This window comes from Ursus arctos, unplaced genomic scaffold (assembly GCF_023065955.2).
Source record: "Ursus arctos isolate Adak ecotype North America unplaced genomic scaffold, UrsArc2.0 scaffold_26, whole genome shotgun sequence".
Lineage (NCBI taxonomy): Eukaryota > Metazoa > Chordata > Mammalia > Carnivora > Ursidae > Ursus > Ursus arctos.
The window spans coordinates 22,363,822-22,380,793 of record NW_026622941.1 but is presented as its reverse complement, the minus strand read 5'-3'; the positions used below and the strand labels follow the sequence as shown (position 1 = coordinate 22,380,793).

Sequence of the window (16,972 nt, the reverse complement as noted above, 5' to 3'; positions counted from 1 at the left end):
TTTTTCATTTCTTTTGTGTATGTATATGAGGTGAAATTGCTGGGTCATATAGTAACTCTATAACCTTTTACAAACTGCCAAACTATTTTCCAAAGCACCTGCAGAATTTCACATTCCTACATTTGATGTACAATTTCTCTACAATCTCATCAGCACTTATTATTACATATCCTTTTTTATTAGTCATCCTAGTGGATGTGAAGTGGTATATCGTTGTGGTCTTGGCTTGCATTTTCCTAATGGCTAAATGATGTTGAGTATCTTTCATGTATTAATTGGCCATTTATATATCTTCGCTGGGGAAATACCTATTCAGATTCTTTGCCCCTTTTTAATTGGGTTGTTTAACTTTTTATTATAGAGTTGAAAGAGTTCTTTATATATTCTGGATATAAGTCCTTATCAGGTATATGATTTGCAAATACTTTCTCCCATTCTGTAGGTTGTCTTTTTGCTTTATTTTTTTTATTGCTCCCGAGACAAAAATGCGCTCGATACTTTCTTGATTGTGTACTTTGAAGCACAAATGTTTTATATTTTGATCCAATCCATTTTATCAATTTTTTTTATTACTTGTCTTACCTGTTGGTGTTGTGTCTGAGAAACCATTGCCAAACTCAAGGTTATGAATATTTGTGCTTTCTCTTAAGAGTTTTATAGTTTTAACTCTTACATTTAATGATATCTATTTTGAGTTAATTTTTTGCATGGTATTGAGGTAGGGATCCGATTCCATTCTTTTGCATATGGATATCCAGTCCTCCCCAAACCATTTGTTGAAAAGACTGTTGTGTTCCAATAGTAATTCTCAGATGTCAACTGGGTGTCTTATCATTCAGTTCAATCTGACAGTATCTGGAATTAACATCAGATCCCAGAAATTAGAGTACGGTCCCCAGTGACTGCCCTTACTTCAGAAGGTAACTGCAAGTAGGGTCCCCAGACTTTGGGTAATTCTGCCTGGCAGAATTGGCTACAAATTTGGGATTTCTCACAACACTCCTTCAGCTTCAGTAATTCACAGAATGACTTATAGAACTCATGGGACTGCTATACTTATTATTATTGTTTTATTATTAAGGCTTCAAATGAATAGCTCAGATGAATAGATACCCAGGACAAGTCTGGAAGGGTCTTGAGCACAGGACTTTGTTTTTGTGGAGTCAGGGTGTGCCACACTCCCATACATCAATACGTTCACCAACCAGGAAGCTCTCTGAGTCTCATTGCTTAGAGCTTCTCTTGAGGTTTCATTACATAGGCATGATTGATTAAATCATTAACCTTGTGATTAAACTCAATCTCCAGCCCCTCTCCTCTCCTCAGAGTCTGGGGTGGTAGGGTCCTGAAAAGTTCCAGTCCTCAAATCACATGATTGCTTTTTTTTTTACAACCTCTCCCATCCTGAAGCTATCTAGGGACTCTGTCAGGAGTCAAGTCATAAGCATAACAAAGGCATACCTATCACTCAGTGAATCCCAAAGTTTTGAAGCTCTGTGCCAGGAATCAGGAGCAAAGACCAGATTTCTTTTTCTTTCTCTCTCTCTCTCCCTTTCTTTCTTCCTTTTTTCCTTCCTTCCTAATAGTGTTTTTACTGAATTCCTTTAGATTTTCTAAATAAAAATAATGTTATCTACAAATGGTTTTATTTCTTCCTTTTCAATCTGGATAGTTTTTATTTCTTTTTCTTTATTAACAAACCTGGCTGTAATCTCCAGTACAATGCTGAATAGAAGTGGTATGAGTGGACATCCTTGTTTTATTCCTGATCTGGGGGGAAACCAGTCAGTCTTTTACGATTAAGTATGGTAGTTGTGGTTTTTTTGTAGATGCTCTCTGTATTAGGTTAAGGCAGTTTTCTTCTATTGCTAGTTTGTTGAGTATTTTTATCATGAAAAGGTGTTGGATTTTTATCAAATGTTATTCACATCTATTGAATAATTGTATGATTTTATATTTTATTAATATAATATGTTCCATTATTTGATATTTAAATGTTAAACCAATTTTATATTCCTAGGATAAATCCCAGCAGGTCTTGGTGTATTATTTCTTTTTACTGTTTTATATGCTTTAAAAGAATTTAGGTACTTTAGAAGTCACCCAAAATTATTGAGGCTTTTAAAAATGAAAAGTCTTTATAAACTAATAATCAAAAGTTATGCAAGTAGTCTGGGCCTAGATCACCTCCAAACCTGTGATTATAGTGTGTTAGACCAATATTCTAGAAGTAGAATTCTGTTTACCTACAAGTATAATTTTTAAGTCTTTTTAAAATACTGGCTACATAATCCAGTTGATGACACCATCCCAGGGCAGAAAATTTATATAATTCATATTTATACAATATAATAATCATGTTGCAATGTCACAAAAATCATTAATACATGCTTAAACATTTTGAAACGATTGAACTGAACATTTTCGGGGCCAAAGCTTAAAAAGGTAGAATAGGTGATGAACTTATCCTTATAAAAATTATTCTACATCCATAAGTAAATAATAAAATCATGATAAAATAGTTATATGTATTGATTTTGGGAGATTTCTGGATTCATGACAAAATGACAAAACCATTTTATAGGTCAAGAAAATAGGCCTCCAAGAGGTTTGATAAATTTCCAAAAACATATAGCTCTTCTGTCATAGGACTAATGATTAAGCCCTGGTCTTTGGGGTGCCTGGGTGGCTCAGTCAGGTAAGCATTGGACTCTTGATTTCAGCTCAGGTTATGACCTCAGGGTTGTGAGATGGAGCCCTGCTCTGCACTGGGAGTGGAGCCTGCTTAAGATTGTCTCTCTCCCCGCCACCTTTCCTCTATAAGAACAAAACAAAACAAAAGCCCCCAAACCCCCCAAACACAAACCTGGTCTTTATGACACAGGGGTATGACTATGAAAGAGCAACTGGGTATAAATAAGGTATTTCTGCTTTTATTTTGCTGTTTTTAACCTAGAAATTATCCAGCGAGTTTGTAAACTTTTATTCTTATACAACTTACTGTCCTAGTATAACATAGCACTATGCCCTGATAAGTAATAGTTTGTATTTAATAAATCTTAGTGCCCATTAGGATGTTTTCCAAAGTGCCATAGTACTTGCCTTATAAGTGTATTTTAAATTAACCATCAAGGAATATAAAGAAGATTACAATTGTTTTTCTCTATAAAACTAGGCCCAGGGTTCATATTCATGCATGTGCTTATATGAATGAATTCATAACATAAAGATTTTTAAAAGTGATTTATTTCATACAGCTCCAAAATAACTGGTTCACATTTTTATATTTCAGCTCTCATTGTACCTTGACTGTCATTTATAAAATTTGTTTTTTAGTTGTTCATTCATTATTCATTCATCAATCACTAACTGGCACAGTCTTATGCATCTGACTATGTGGCTGTGAATCTGATCTAGAAAAAGTTGTTACGATGAAATTATCTAATATTTCTTCCAAAGTTTTGTAGTAGAAACTTTCTTTAACTCTATGATGTTCGATTTTTTCACCTATTTTGAAATTACTTTGATTTCTCACTACTTTTCTTTCCTTTTTTTAATTTAGTTTTATTTATTTTATTTTTTTTTAGCTTTGCAAGAAATAGATAACATCAAGGACATCAGGAGTGGGAGAGATTGGACTGGGAGACTCAGCAGGTCAGGACTTTTGCATTATCATTTGCTATCATTCTTTTGCCGTCAATTCTAGAGTTCTCAAGTCTCTTGCCACTTGTTTATTTCTTGGACATGCTTACTTGGTATGTTCTCAGTTTTGCAAATCATGACTAACAGCTTTATATGAGAAGTCCAGAATTTGGGTATCATATTTTTAGGATTTGAAGATTAAAAAAATAATTAAAAATAAATTTTCAGGACTAGAAGAAAATTTTTTACCTAATAAGTTATATGAATACCCTGATTTCTATTGTTCTCACAGAAATTGTTCTTGAATGACGATTTCTTAATAACTTTCCCAGAATCAAAACTTTATACGTATAAAATGTTATTAAGGAATTCTAGTAATATTAAGTAGTTGTAATAACACTTAGGTCGTGAAAATCGTTTCCTTTCTTTTCTGCTATATTCTCTGGGCTTGGAGCTAACTCTAAAAGCTCTTGACACTTTAGAGTCAATCTGTTTGCTTACACTAATTTTAACTACTGAATGTTGACTACCATGTGTAAAATGAAAGTTAATTAAAATACAATTTCTATGTAAATGGAAAGATCCTGACTGTCAAAGGGTCTGCTATGAGCATTTGTCACCATTGTGAAAGGTTTAGTGTTAGTCACATTCCTTGGTATGCTGAAGCCACACCGGCCTTTGGGGTCTCCATTGCCCTGAGTGTCCCCATGAGTGACTAATGGGTTCGTGTTCATCTCCTGCTTCAGAGAGGTCTCCCAGTTGTCTTGAACAGTGATTACATCTCTCAGTACAATTGCTTAGTTATTTATAGAAGCTTGGAGATCCTTCACCTCTCCGCCACGCCTATCACATCCACAACTCTCCTGAAGTTTAACTTAACGCCTCCATATCCAGGTTTCTTATACAGCAACTTCCACTGGGTTTTTTGTTTTCATCACACAGAGGGTTAGATGCTTTTGTCCTTCAGTCTGATCACATCTCTTCTAGTAAAAAAGCTTATTCAGAAAGGAGCTAAGCTTAAAGTTCTGCCTGGATGATTCAGGGATTTCGTTATTTCTTAGCATTAGCATTAGAGACCAGACAGATTATTATTGTTATGTATTGAGAGAACACCAGCCTCCAGCTTGAAGGAGAGATAATTTCAAGTATATCTTGACGCAATGCATATGCTCAACTTTCTGTTCTTGGCTAACTTAGGTAAGAGTCCTGCAGAAAAGATGTATTTAGAATGATATGTTTAACTGATTGGGTTTGTGAGTGTGACTTCACTGATTCTTGCAGTTTTGAGATTTCCTTTGGACAATGCTTTCATAAAGAGTTTTCTGGTGGTAAACATTTCCAAATGTTCAGTTGATAAATATTATTAAACTAAACATTAAAAAAAAAATTGAAGCCCAGAGTGGTAGGTTTTCTTGGCATCCAGCTGAAATGTAAGTATTGACCTTAAATTGAATATACTTGTTGAGTTTTGCATGTTTGGAAGCAGAATCAAGAAGGAAAGGACAAACATCTCACAGAGCGTAGAGTCTTGGTAGATAGAATCCAATTCGGTCTACCTATTTTGCAAACCTAAATTGCCACCCACTGTCATATGAAATAGTAACAGAGGTAATTCTGTGTTTCTTGACATGATGCAGGCCCTACTGAATTTTGCTGCCTTACAGATTATGGAATACTACAATTCTGCACACAACATTGTGCACACACATAAAATATCATCATTTGCCATGTCCATCAATTTATAATTTATAGAAAATACAATTAATACTAATTGATACTAATACTTGACTTTGGATTGTACTGATATTTGAAGAAATTGAGAACTTTAAATTTTTTGTTTTCCTTTTTTTTTTTTTTTTTTTGATTGTTGTTTCTCTGGAGAAGGTTCCTATTCAGGTGGATGAAATGGAAAGATGATTATTCATTCTTTCTTTCATTCATGCAACAGAAGTTCTTATGCTCCTGAAGCTTTTATTCTAGAGGAAGAAAACATAAAGTGAAGATTTAAATATCTAGTTGGCCCTTCAACAATGTAGGGGTTTGGGGTGCTAACTGCCCATGCAGTTGAAAATCTGTGTATAATTTTTGACTCCCCCAAAACTTAACTAATAGTCTACTCTTGACCAGAAGCCTTACCAGTACCATCGGCAGTCAACTAACACATATTTTGTATGTTGCATGTATTATATACTGTATTCTTACAATAAAGTAGGCTAGAGGAAAGAAAATGTTATTAAGAAAATCATAAGGAAGAAAAAAATACATTTATAGTACTGTACTGTAAAAAAACCTATGTATAAGTGGACCCATGCTGTTCAAACCCATGCTGTTCAAGAGTCAACTGTATATTTTAATGGGGATATATACTAAGAAATAAATAAAGCAGAGTAAATAGAGAATGATGGGAGACTATTTCAGATATTATGTCTGAGGAAGGTGTTTCTGCTAAGGAGACTATGAAACACAAATCTAAGTGGAGAGAGGGAACCAAATAGATATAAATGGGTGAAGAGACACTCCTTATACTTGGTATATTGAAAGGTTGCCGAGAAAGGCAATGTGGCAGGGAAAGATTAAGGAGTGGACAAGTAAGAGCTGAGAATGTGAAGGATGATGTGGTATCTATCATAGAAAGCCGGGTAGATCGAGGTAGGACCTTGACTGTCATTCTGAGTGAGATGGGAATCGTTAAAGGGATTTTAGCCAATAAGGGATGTGGCTCACATGTTTTAAGGATCACTCAGACTTACTGGGTATATGTAAAGGATTTTAAAATTTTCTCTTTAGATACAGAATATAAATTATGAATGAAAATAGGCTTAAATTAACAACAATGAGGGCAACATTATCTGATCAGGATATTGACTGATGATTGTGTTCCAGGAGCTAATGTTAAATAGTGCAGCTCTCATTTTTCTTTTCCATGTTCTTAATTTGCATAATTCTTTTGAATTTGAATCATGTTTTTTGGCAGTGTATAATAACTTATTGTTTTATAATAGGGACATTAATGACAATGATATGTAATATTTAAAAATTATGTGCATCTGATTGTTGCTTTGCATACTGATTTTCCCATTTGTTTGTCATTTATAATTTCAACCAAAACTACATAGCTTTGTATAAGTCCACAAACAAGTCATGAATTTTACCTTCTATTTGTATGGGAAGATCCTTGAAATTATGTCATAGTTTTATTACAATTATCACGTGATCTGTTAGACTATGTATGAAGAGGAAACATGGAGTATATATTAAAAAAAAAAAAAAAAACTTAGTAGGATTTAGAGGGCATAAATTCTGGAACCAGTTCTGAAACTTAGCAGCTGACTTGGGGTCTTTGACATGTTTGCCTAGAAGTGATCAACACTGCTTCTCATGGGAGAAGCATACTGTTACTGTTATCTCTGCAGTTCTTTTGCAGTTGTTAAGCCAGTGTGTACATACTAGATGGTAAATAAAAATGGTTGAATTAAGAGTCATCTACACTAGAAGTGGCCATTTTTAATATAAATGAGAAAATAAGGGAGATTATTTCATATAAATAATAGAGGAAAATCTCCATATTTTCATAAAAATTATCAGAGAAGATACTATTGATACTTGAAAGGAAGAGTTGTTTCTAAAATTATCCTTACTATCCTGTAAAAGATCAAAGTGAGTATGAAAAAAGGAATTTAGATTGTTATCAGTCTTGTGGCAGCATTTTCCAGCTGCCAAATAATGGTTTGCTATAAAGTTTTCAAACCTTTAAATCAATACAATAATAAACTATTTTAAAACTATAACTAAGCTTGTATCTTAGCTTAGATTTCCATCATTTGGCTCTCAGAATATTCATGCAACATATATATATATAATATTTGAAAATTTTTATTCAAAATCTTTCCTTTTTAATTATAAGAATCACTTTTATGATTAAATGAGAAATAAATAAATAATTTTTTGAATTATATATTGAAGGAGAGGACATGCCTACCTCAACTTCACATAGACACCTGCAATTCTCCTTGAACCTGGGGGTGATTCAGGTCCTTTTCTGCCAAAGGCAGTGGAGGAGGTTTTCCTTCTCCCAGAAGGGCCAGTTCCTCCACCTATGCTTACGCCTCACTTCTTTTCAGCAGTTTCAGAAATGCTGATTCTTTGCCTAGTAGCTTCAGCTTCTTTATTTGGAAGCTTTAATATTTACAGGTGCTCAAGTTTCCCACCTTAAAATAAATAAATTGACAAAAACTTCCCTTTGATCCTACTTCTTCCTCCAGCTACCACTCCCTTCATATACATGTTTCCCTCAAGTTTCAACTTCCTGTATCCGTTTTCTTTCTTCCCACCCACTCCCCAATCCTCTTCACTTCTATCATGCCAAGTCTTGCTTGGTATCAGTTACTTCCATCACACTAAATCCAAATGACAATTTTTAGTCATTATCTTATTTGGTCCCTGAGTTCATTCAACCGCATGAATGACTCTCCATCCCCCATCACACTTTTTTTTTTCAAAAGACTCTTTTCTCTTTGCTTTTTGATGAGAATGAAATCTGTTTTGTTCTCTATTATAACCCTAACACACCTTTCAAAGTGCTTTGCTTATAGCACATGTTGAATGAATTTAGATTGAAGATCCAATACTAAATATTATAATGTGAGATATAATGTCATAAGGACTACACAAGAGCTACAGTGTAACATTCTATGTGGGTTCATAGGGAAGAGAAAGAAAGTTTCCTAGGCAAGTGGGTACTTGAGCTGGGTCTTGAAGGATGCATGTGATTTTCCTAGCAGAGACGTTAGATACAGGGGGAGGGGGGCGGATTACCTAGTATATATTTAAGGTCCTGCTGTCTGAAGTGTCTCTTTGGGCTTGAGTAACTTTGCATGTAGCACAAGGAATACAAAAGGGGAATAACGACTATAAAGATGTGTTGAGCTCCTTACAACATAAAGAGACGTTACAATTCCAAGTCTATAAAGAGGACTTTGACTCTTACTTTGGTGATTTCACTTTCAATTCAACATGACTTGGGAAGTTACAGAAAATTTTTGCTGATTTGTTTGATGTGATGATTAGGTCTGTGCCTCGTACTAATTAATTAATATGGTGGCAGTAAGAGGTTGACTGAAAGGGGAGAGGTTACAAGGGGGAAAGAGGATAGCAACACCGTCATCAAGCAAGAGATCCAGAAAGCCAGGGCCTAGATAAAAACACCTGGGGACAGCTACAAGCAGAAATTCAAAGGTGGGATCAATAGCTTTTGACTTACTAGAGCAATAAGGGATGAATTTAAATCTTGAGTAACTGAAATAACAGTCATGCAAATTGTGGATGTGGGAAATCTACAAAGGTAGTTGTTTTTACTTATTTACTTATATTTTTATTAGTGGAGAGACAAGATTGTTTTGAGAGTCTTAACATTTGAGATGCCAGCATTGATATATTGAAGAAGTATCCATGCACAGATTCTGGAACATGGCAGGAAAGTTGAGGATGAAGCTATATGAATTTCAACTTGACAGGAAAATTTCCTCTTCTGTGGAAGAAGGGCAATCCAGGCTGAGGGAATATCCTGAAAGACTAAGGGTCTGAATATCATGTGGAATTTTGAAGAAAATCAAATGGAATAGTCAAAATACAAGAAACTCTGAAGTTTGAATTGTAGTTCTGCTGCTTGACAAGCTGTGTGGTTCTGAAGTCGGCTTTGATTTATTTATTCATTTATTTATTTTTAATCTCTGCACAGGCCCAGCCTGAGTGATCTGCAAATAGTAAACACTAAATAGGATTTATAGGCTCAATAGAATATAATCATTTCTGCATTGTGGAATTTGTTTTGAAGTATTGAAAATTGTTTCAGAGTCCATTCATTCGATTGTTCATTCATTCATTCATTCATTCATTCATTCATATATTCTTACTGAGTCTTCACCTGTGGCAGGCACTCTTTTGTTTATATTGCCTGACTTTTTCTCCATCCCATACTTGACTAGAATTTTCCCTGGTTGAACTGACCATGTTATTCTCTGTCAGTTACAGGAAAAAGACTGATTTAGATCTTGTCTCTCGATGGCATCATGCCTTTTCCTCAACTCAGACCGAGTCTCGTCTTCCTCAAGTTGGTTGGAGTAGCTATAAAAGGAAGTGATGGAGAATGTTGTTTTTACTTGCACAATAACAGGAAGTACGTTCATTGTGCTGATTCCCCGTAGACACATCGAGTAAAATATTTAACTCACGAATGATTTAAATCATCCTCCTTCACGGTAGTTAAACACGCCGATGTTATAGAGATCTGACGAACATAACTATTATCATATGACTACTGAGAAGTTTTTGGACAGAAGTGCCAGTTAGAGGAGGGGAGCCCTATCCCTGAATGCTGAATGAGTGCTTGCCTGGGGTGTCCCCAGGAACAGGAGCTGACACAGGTGTTCAGCACAGTTGCTTCCTGCTTCCCATCAAGAAAGATGGGGGGTTCTTAGCACTGCTGGTTTGTGGCACTCAGCATATTTGGCAAGCAGTCAGCCCTGGCTGAGGATTTCCCTGGGGAAAATAAAAGCCACAGGGGAGTCATCAGTGTGACCTTCTGCTGTGTAGTTGGCACACAGTTGCGCCACAGGAAGGCTTTCAGTTGTCATTTTCTGAACGAGGAGATATCAGGTGCTGACGGAGGCTCCCCATTCAAGGTGGAAAGTAGAGAAGGAAAAAAAAAAATATTGGACAGAAGCTTACCAAATAATTCCCAGTCATGAAGCTTAACACCAGCTGATCTGCTGATAAAAGGGATTTTTTTTGGGGGGGGGGAGGGAGTTTCTTTGGTTCTGTAAGCACAATTATAAGCTTTCCTATTTAAGTCTGACCCATCATATTGAAATGCTGTCACTAGTATCATTAGCAAGTAAAGTGTTGATAACATAGTCAAATGCACAGCAGAGTTCTGGCTCTTAAGTGTCTGGACTAACTCCCAATATTAGGAATAGGAGTCAAACTGCCATCACTTTTCCTGTGCTAACAGACGCCCTGCCATTAGCAGTCTGAAGGCAATTTTAATAGAATACATAGCCCTGCTGAGTTGGTCTCAAAAGATAAATAAGCAATGCAGAAAAGAAGCTTTTGTTTAAAAGTAATTATTTAAACTATGCATTACAGGTAATTTTCTTTTACCAGTAAGGCAAATGCTATCAGAATTTCAATAATAATTTGGTGGCACTTATCTAAATAACGCGATATTGTCATTTCTAAGAGTTAAAGCATCGCTTTATTTTCACTTATATACAAAATGAGGGTGAATTGGATTCAGGTATCCTGTGCATGTGTTTTACAGTTTATATTACATTTCTTTTTGGGTGAGCAGTGTTGTATTCTTAGACAGATTTATGGAAATGTAACAAGCTGGTGATAGAGTTCTGGGAACTGCAGACTTGACTTCCAAACACAGATTAGAACAGGAGGGCAAAGAACATCTTTTTATTTTTCCTTTGCTGTCAGAAAGGAAATCACATTTCAGTCTTTTAAAAACCCTTTTAAATAAGATGCTTGTACATAAACCACAGTCACAAGGGTATAATAAATGTGTGCATGGATCAGAGGAGCCAAAGCTTTGTTTGCCAAAAGGTAAAATCTCAGAAAGCTTTTTCAGAGTCTATTCGGAAACCATTTAAACCACCACCTTTCCTTTCCTTCTTAATTGTGACACACTGGCCTGAAATCCTTAATATAGAATTAGCTCTGGCCTCACAGTAGGCAGAATAAAACGTGCTTATGTAAGTGTGATGGAAGGTGCATCCGGAAGCTTCTATTTCCAACTGCCATCCAGGAGAAAGGTAAGCAGGATGTGCTTTAGAATAAAGACAGACCTCAGTTCAAATCCTACTCAAATCCCAAGCTGGGTTTTTTTTTTTCCCCATAATATATCACCTTAGACTAGTTATGTGTCTTCTCCAAGTCTGTTTTCTCAGCTCTAAAATGGGGTGATACTAAAACCAACTTTGTATGATTATTATCAGGATGAAATGAGATAATAGATGTAAAACATGTGGGATGTTCTGTGGCATAGAGGAAGGACTGAAGAAGTGTTTCTTTTCCTGTTAAAGATCTTTTAACAAAATTTCATCCATGTTATATGTGCTAGGAGTTGAGATAAACATGTTGACCAATAAAGTCTAATGTCAGACAAACATGTAAGCAGATAACCATACTACCGTGTGCCAGTTGTAATATTGGTTTGGCACTTGGGGGCATGAAGGGTGCAGGGCTTAATCTTGGCCGTGGGAAAATTACTGTAGAATCTCGGTTTGTTGAGCTTTCAAAGTGAAGATACTAAGCTATATACTTCTATCCCAAGCTGTTGTGATCAAAGGCAACCATTTTTTTGGAGTGATTTTTCCAGCTCTTTGTTCTTTCTGTTCTTCTTCCTTTACATTTATGTAAACCTTTTCTTTGATTATTAGCACCATGGTTAGGTAATATCTATAGTCAGAGAGAAGATGTAAACATAACTCAACCACTCAAATGCTGCTCAGCATCTGTCCTAAAATGATACGGGAGAAGAGATAAAAACACAGGCTTTATTCTCATACATTGCTAATGGGAATGAAAGTTGGTACAAATCCTTTGGACAAGAATTAGGCAATATTTAACAAATTTACATATACATACAATTTGACCCAATAATCCTATTTCTAGGAATTTATCCTGAAGACACACCTTCAACAGTATGAAAATCACAAGCTCGAGGTTATTGATTGTGGCATTGTTTATAATAGTAGGATATTAAAAACTACCTAAATGTTCATGCATAGGAGAGTAGCTGAATATACGTGCTAATACACTATGGCATCTCCATATGATGAGTTACCATGTAATTGTAAAAAGTGTGAATAGATATAATTTTTCAGGCTATACTGCCAAGTATAAAAGGTACAGAAGTACATTACCTAAAATGAAAGGGAAGTAAAAAAATATATGTATATATGCTAATGGGGGCAAACAGCTAGGAAAGAAACACTAGAAACTCATGAAATTAGTTACTTACATAAGGGGTTGGGTTCAACAAATGGGGACTGAGAAATAGGGTAGATCGGGTGATATGAGTGCTATCTATCCATCTATCTATTTATTTTTGTGTAGTTCTGATTTTTGGAACTGTGTTAATGTTTCACATACTCAAAAATAAATAAATAATTAAAATGAACCAGGGTGTTCAGGGAGCCCCACATGAAAAACAAACAAACAAACAAAAATATCTAGCAAACTTAACTATATTTGTAAGAATTACAAATGAATGTGGTGGGGGGAAAAGAGCTAATTTAAGTAACTTTGCCAAACCGACTTTATACCCTAAGATTTAAAAAAAAAAAAAAAAGTAACTATTGTACTCCAATTAGAAAATTTGTTTTCACATGATGTAGATTAATGATTCTGTTTTTTGTAGGGGTCAGAGTTAACATTTCTGAAGCTGCCATAAATGTGTCGTAAGATTGTGGATAGTGATGGCTATTTTTCTCACTGTAAAAGAAATGAAGAGGGCTAGAACAAACCCTGTGGTGTTGAATTGGAATCTGAGATATCAATAGGAAGTCATGGTATGTGTGTGTGTGCGTGTATATATATATATATTCAAAGTATGTATCACAGATATACAGACATAAAAATAAAGAAATGTGTGTGTGTGAGTGTGTGTGTGTGTGTGTGTGTGTGTGTGCTTGCACTTATATATCCCCTACCGCTATCTACTGAGAGGCCTAGAAGCAATAATAACCTCAATAGTGATGAGCACAATTAGTACCTAGATTTTGGTTTCTAAATACCATTCTTAAATAAAAGAAACCAATAATCCCTATAGAAGGGGATGTTTCTAGCACTCGAATAGGAAAAGTATATGATGAGAAACTGGAACATCTTGTGGTGCAAGAAAGGAAGGAAAGACTATAAAGTGATGGAAACGCTTTGAAAAGACACATGAGCCAACGTGAAGTGGCTCCTGATGACCACATCTAGGACATTTGAGCAAGAAAAAAATCATGGTAGTGTTGAATTATACTCAATATAGTTTGTGATACTATAAAAAGGGTTGAGTAAGTAAATAAGCGTGGGAGAGAAAAAACTCTTTTTATAAGAGTAGACTACAGTTAACAACTATAGAAAATGATGGAAATAGAAAATCACCATCTGGTAAACACCACAGTAATAATCTTTTCAGGTAAGAGTCACCACTAGATAGTTAATTAGTGGTGAAAATATGATGATAAATAGGATACTTACAATGTGTTAAAATATCTCCTCTTAAAATGCATATTAATTACAAAAGTGAACATAGTAACTTTTCAGTGGAAGAACCTGGCAGGCACCACATAAAACAAGCAAAGTCAACATCACTAGTAATGGGATGTATTGGCATCATGTGCCACTCCTATGATTCACTGAGAAAGGCACGAAAAATCGTTCCTGTCATGTTCTTGCCAAAAATGCATAATAAGAATTTTATCATGAGGAAATATCAGACAACTCAAATTAAGGGATATACTATGAAATAACTCAGCAGTATTCTTAAGAAGTGTCAAGGTCATGAAACACAAAGAAAGACTGAGAAATTGTCTCGAATAGAAAGAGACTAAGAAGACGTGACAGCTAAATATTGGCTCATGGGCCAAGAAAGGACATTAGTGGGACAGTTGTTGCCATCTCAATAAGGTCTGTGGATCAGCCAGTTGTATTGTATTAATGTTAATTTCTTGGCTTTGGTAATGGGGCTGTAGTTTTGTAAGATGTTAATATGTGAGGAAGCTGGGAACTCTAGTATTTTTGCAATGTTTTTAAGTATGAAATAATTTCAAAGTGAAATACTAAATTGAAAAAATAAAAAATAAAATGTATGCCTTAAGTAAGATGTATGCATGTATTATCCATCCTTCTTTATTATCATAAAGAGTTTGCTGTCTAAGAGGGTAATCACTGGGCTCTAAGAAGAAAGGAAAAATTGTAATAGAGGGACAAGTACGTAGCATTGTGAATGGGGTCTTATTCTGTTAACTGGCTCTGTCACACACTGTGTAAGCCTTGAGGGTACTTACTATATCTTTGCATTTGCTAGTCTATTTTCCAATAAAATAGAGATAATGATCTTAGCAATATGGTTTCTAATTATTCACACCAATGGAGGAGAGCAAAAATGTCGAGTATAGAGCCCAACGACAATAATTTTAAGCACTCAAGTGAAGATCAAGATTTAATGTCAATGAAGGACCAAGTGTATTCTGGTAGGTATACAACTCCAGCTTATGAAAATATTTCCAGGGACAGTAGACAGAGCCAGTGTATTCAGTTCAGCGAATGTGTGTGAAGAGATCGGTAATCAGACAAAAGCTAGAAAGGGGGCAGAGGCACAGTACTCTGAGCATCCAGTCAGTTGGACTCTGAGAGTCCAGATTCTTACTTTAGACGCAGGTCTGGTGACTCACATCTCCCCAAGCTTGACGGTGCCAGTGGGGTGGGGGCAGTACTCATGAATGCTCTGTGACAGCATTGAAGGACTAGGGTGAGGGAACAATAGCAACGTAGAGTTGCACAGAGTTCTATGTAGATTGTTTTCACACATTCATATTCAAAAATTTCATGTTCCACGTAGTTACAAGATGTAGGCAGAGAAATTGATTTCATTATCTATGTTTTTATAGATGAAGAAAGTCAGATTCAGTGTTTCCATAATCGTATAGCTAATAAGTACAGAAAGAATTTGTACTCTAGACCAGGGTGTTCACCTGAGTTTGTGAAACTCCTTCTAGCATCAGAGACCCCCCCCCCCATATTTACATGAAATTCTTGTATATAAGGTTTTTCAGGTGCATTTTTTTTATGAGGAAAGGATACAGATCACTTGATTCTATCAGATCTTCCAAAAGGGTCTGTGACTTAAAAGTAGATAAAGTATAGATTTTCCTTCCACACTAATGCACAATATAGAGTGGAAGCATTTTTGGGACTTGGGAATACATAAGTCTTACAGTGCCTGTACTCAGGAAGCATCATTATCAATAACGTTTAACAGAGTGGTTGTAGGACTTGCCCAGAATCCGAAGAGTTAGTGCCAGAAATAAAACCAGAACTCCAGTTGCTGACAGCCAGGGAAGTGATTATCCTATTGATCCCATTTATAAGTTATGAATTGTCTTTGATGCAGATGGTTCTTTGATAGTCCAGCACGAACCAGGAAGACTGGAGGTCTGCTTCTCAGTCTGGGTTCCACTCCGGGGAGGAGCCAAGTTCTGCTGCTCTATTGAGGCATTAGTTAGTATTTTGAGCATTAGGGTGGTTTGAGTAAAATTCTGTAGATTGCTTGAAAATCCTGGGGAGAGAGGGGCAATAGTACAATTGTCTTACCTATGTAGAATGAAAAGCAGATTAAATTGGGCAGAGGCCTTGGGGTGAGTACGCACCTGAAAGCCTCTCCCAAGTTTTAGCTTCCTGAATTCAGCTGGAAGTTGAATCTGAATTAATTGGAGATGTTCCTTCTGTCCAGCAGCAGTAGACTCTTTCCTTCAAAGAATATGTTAAATGATGTCAGTCTTTATGTGACTTTGACAATTGCCAAAAGTTTATAGGATCTGCTAATATACACAAATACTGTCCCATTGTCCGTATCTAAGAGTGTGTGTATTGCCATCACGGAGTAGATCAATTTTTTTTTTTAAGTATTTAATTCTTTACTATTAGAATCAGAATCCCTTGACTATTACATATATTTGATTTCCAAACCCAGGATTTATGAAGGACTTAATATTTAGACTTGTTATAAAAACCATGTAAAATTTCAAATTTCATTTAATCAGTAACGATTTAGAGAGTAATACAGAATCTAAGAACTAGATAATGCCTATCGAAGTCACTGATTTTGTAGACAAGGAACTGGGGCTCCGAGAGGTTAAATTTTGCATCATTTTACACAGTTAATAAGTGACAGAGCCAGAAAAAGAACCCAGATTTCCTGATTCCTGGCTCAGTTTTCATTCCACTATGGCATGGTGCCTCATGACATGTATGAGCTTCGAGCAAAATTGTGTTTGTTGAAATGCATGAAAAGTGTTGTGGATCTTTTGATGATGTTTTGTGGAGGGAATGAGGTCATTCTGTCCTTGATATTTTTTCTTAGTTGTACACTAAAATTAAGTTAATGATTTTTCTTTATCTACCTTAAATTAATAAAGTTCTACTAATTTTTTTTCTCAACAATCTGTCTATAGTTTTAGAAAATACCATCTTGTCTCAGAATAAATACATGCATACCTTAGAGTTGCTAGCACTTAAGTTGTTCACCCATTAAGTGACTAATGTAAAAGAT

The 16,972-nt window shown here is 35.6% G+C and overlaps 1 protein-coding gene across 28 annotated transcripts in view; it reads left to right on the top strand.

Annotated features, from left to right (window-relative positions):
- SOX5 (SRY-box transcription factor 5) overlaps positions 1-16,972 on the top strand; it is a 964,448-nt gene that overhangs the window by 319,497 nt on the left and 627,979 nt on the right. For 4 of the 28 annotated variants that reach the window (XM_057303273.1, XM_057303272.1, XM_026502274.4 and 1 more), the window contains one exon: positions 3,588-3,654. The exons of the other annotated variants lie outside the window; for them this stretch is intronic. The gene's annotated coding sequence lies outside the window, so the exon portion shown is untranslated. The remainder of the gene's footprint in view (positions 1-3,587; positions 3,655-16,972) is intronic. 28 annotated transcript variants of the gene reach the window in all.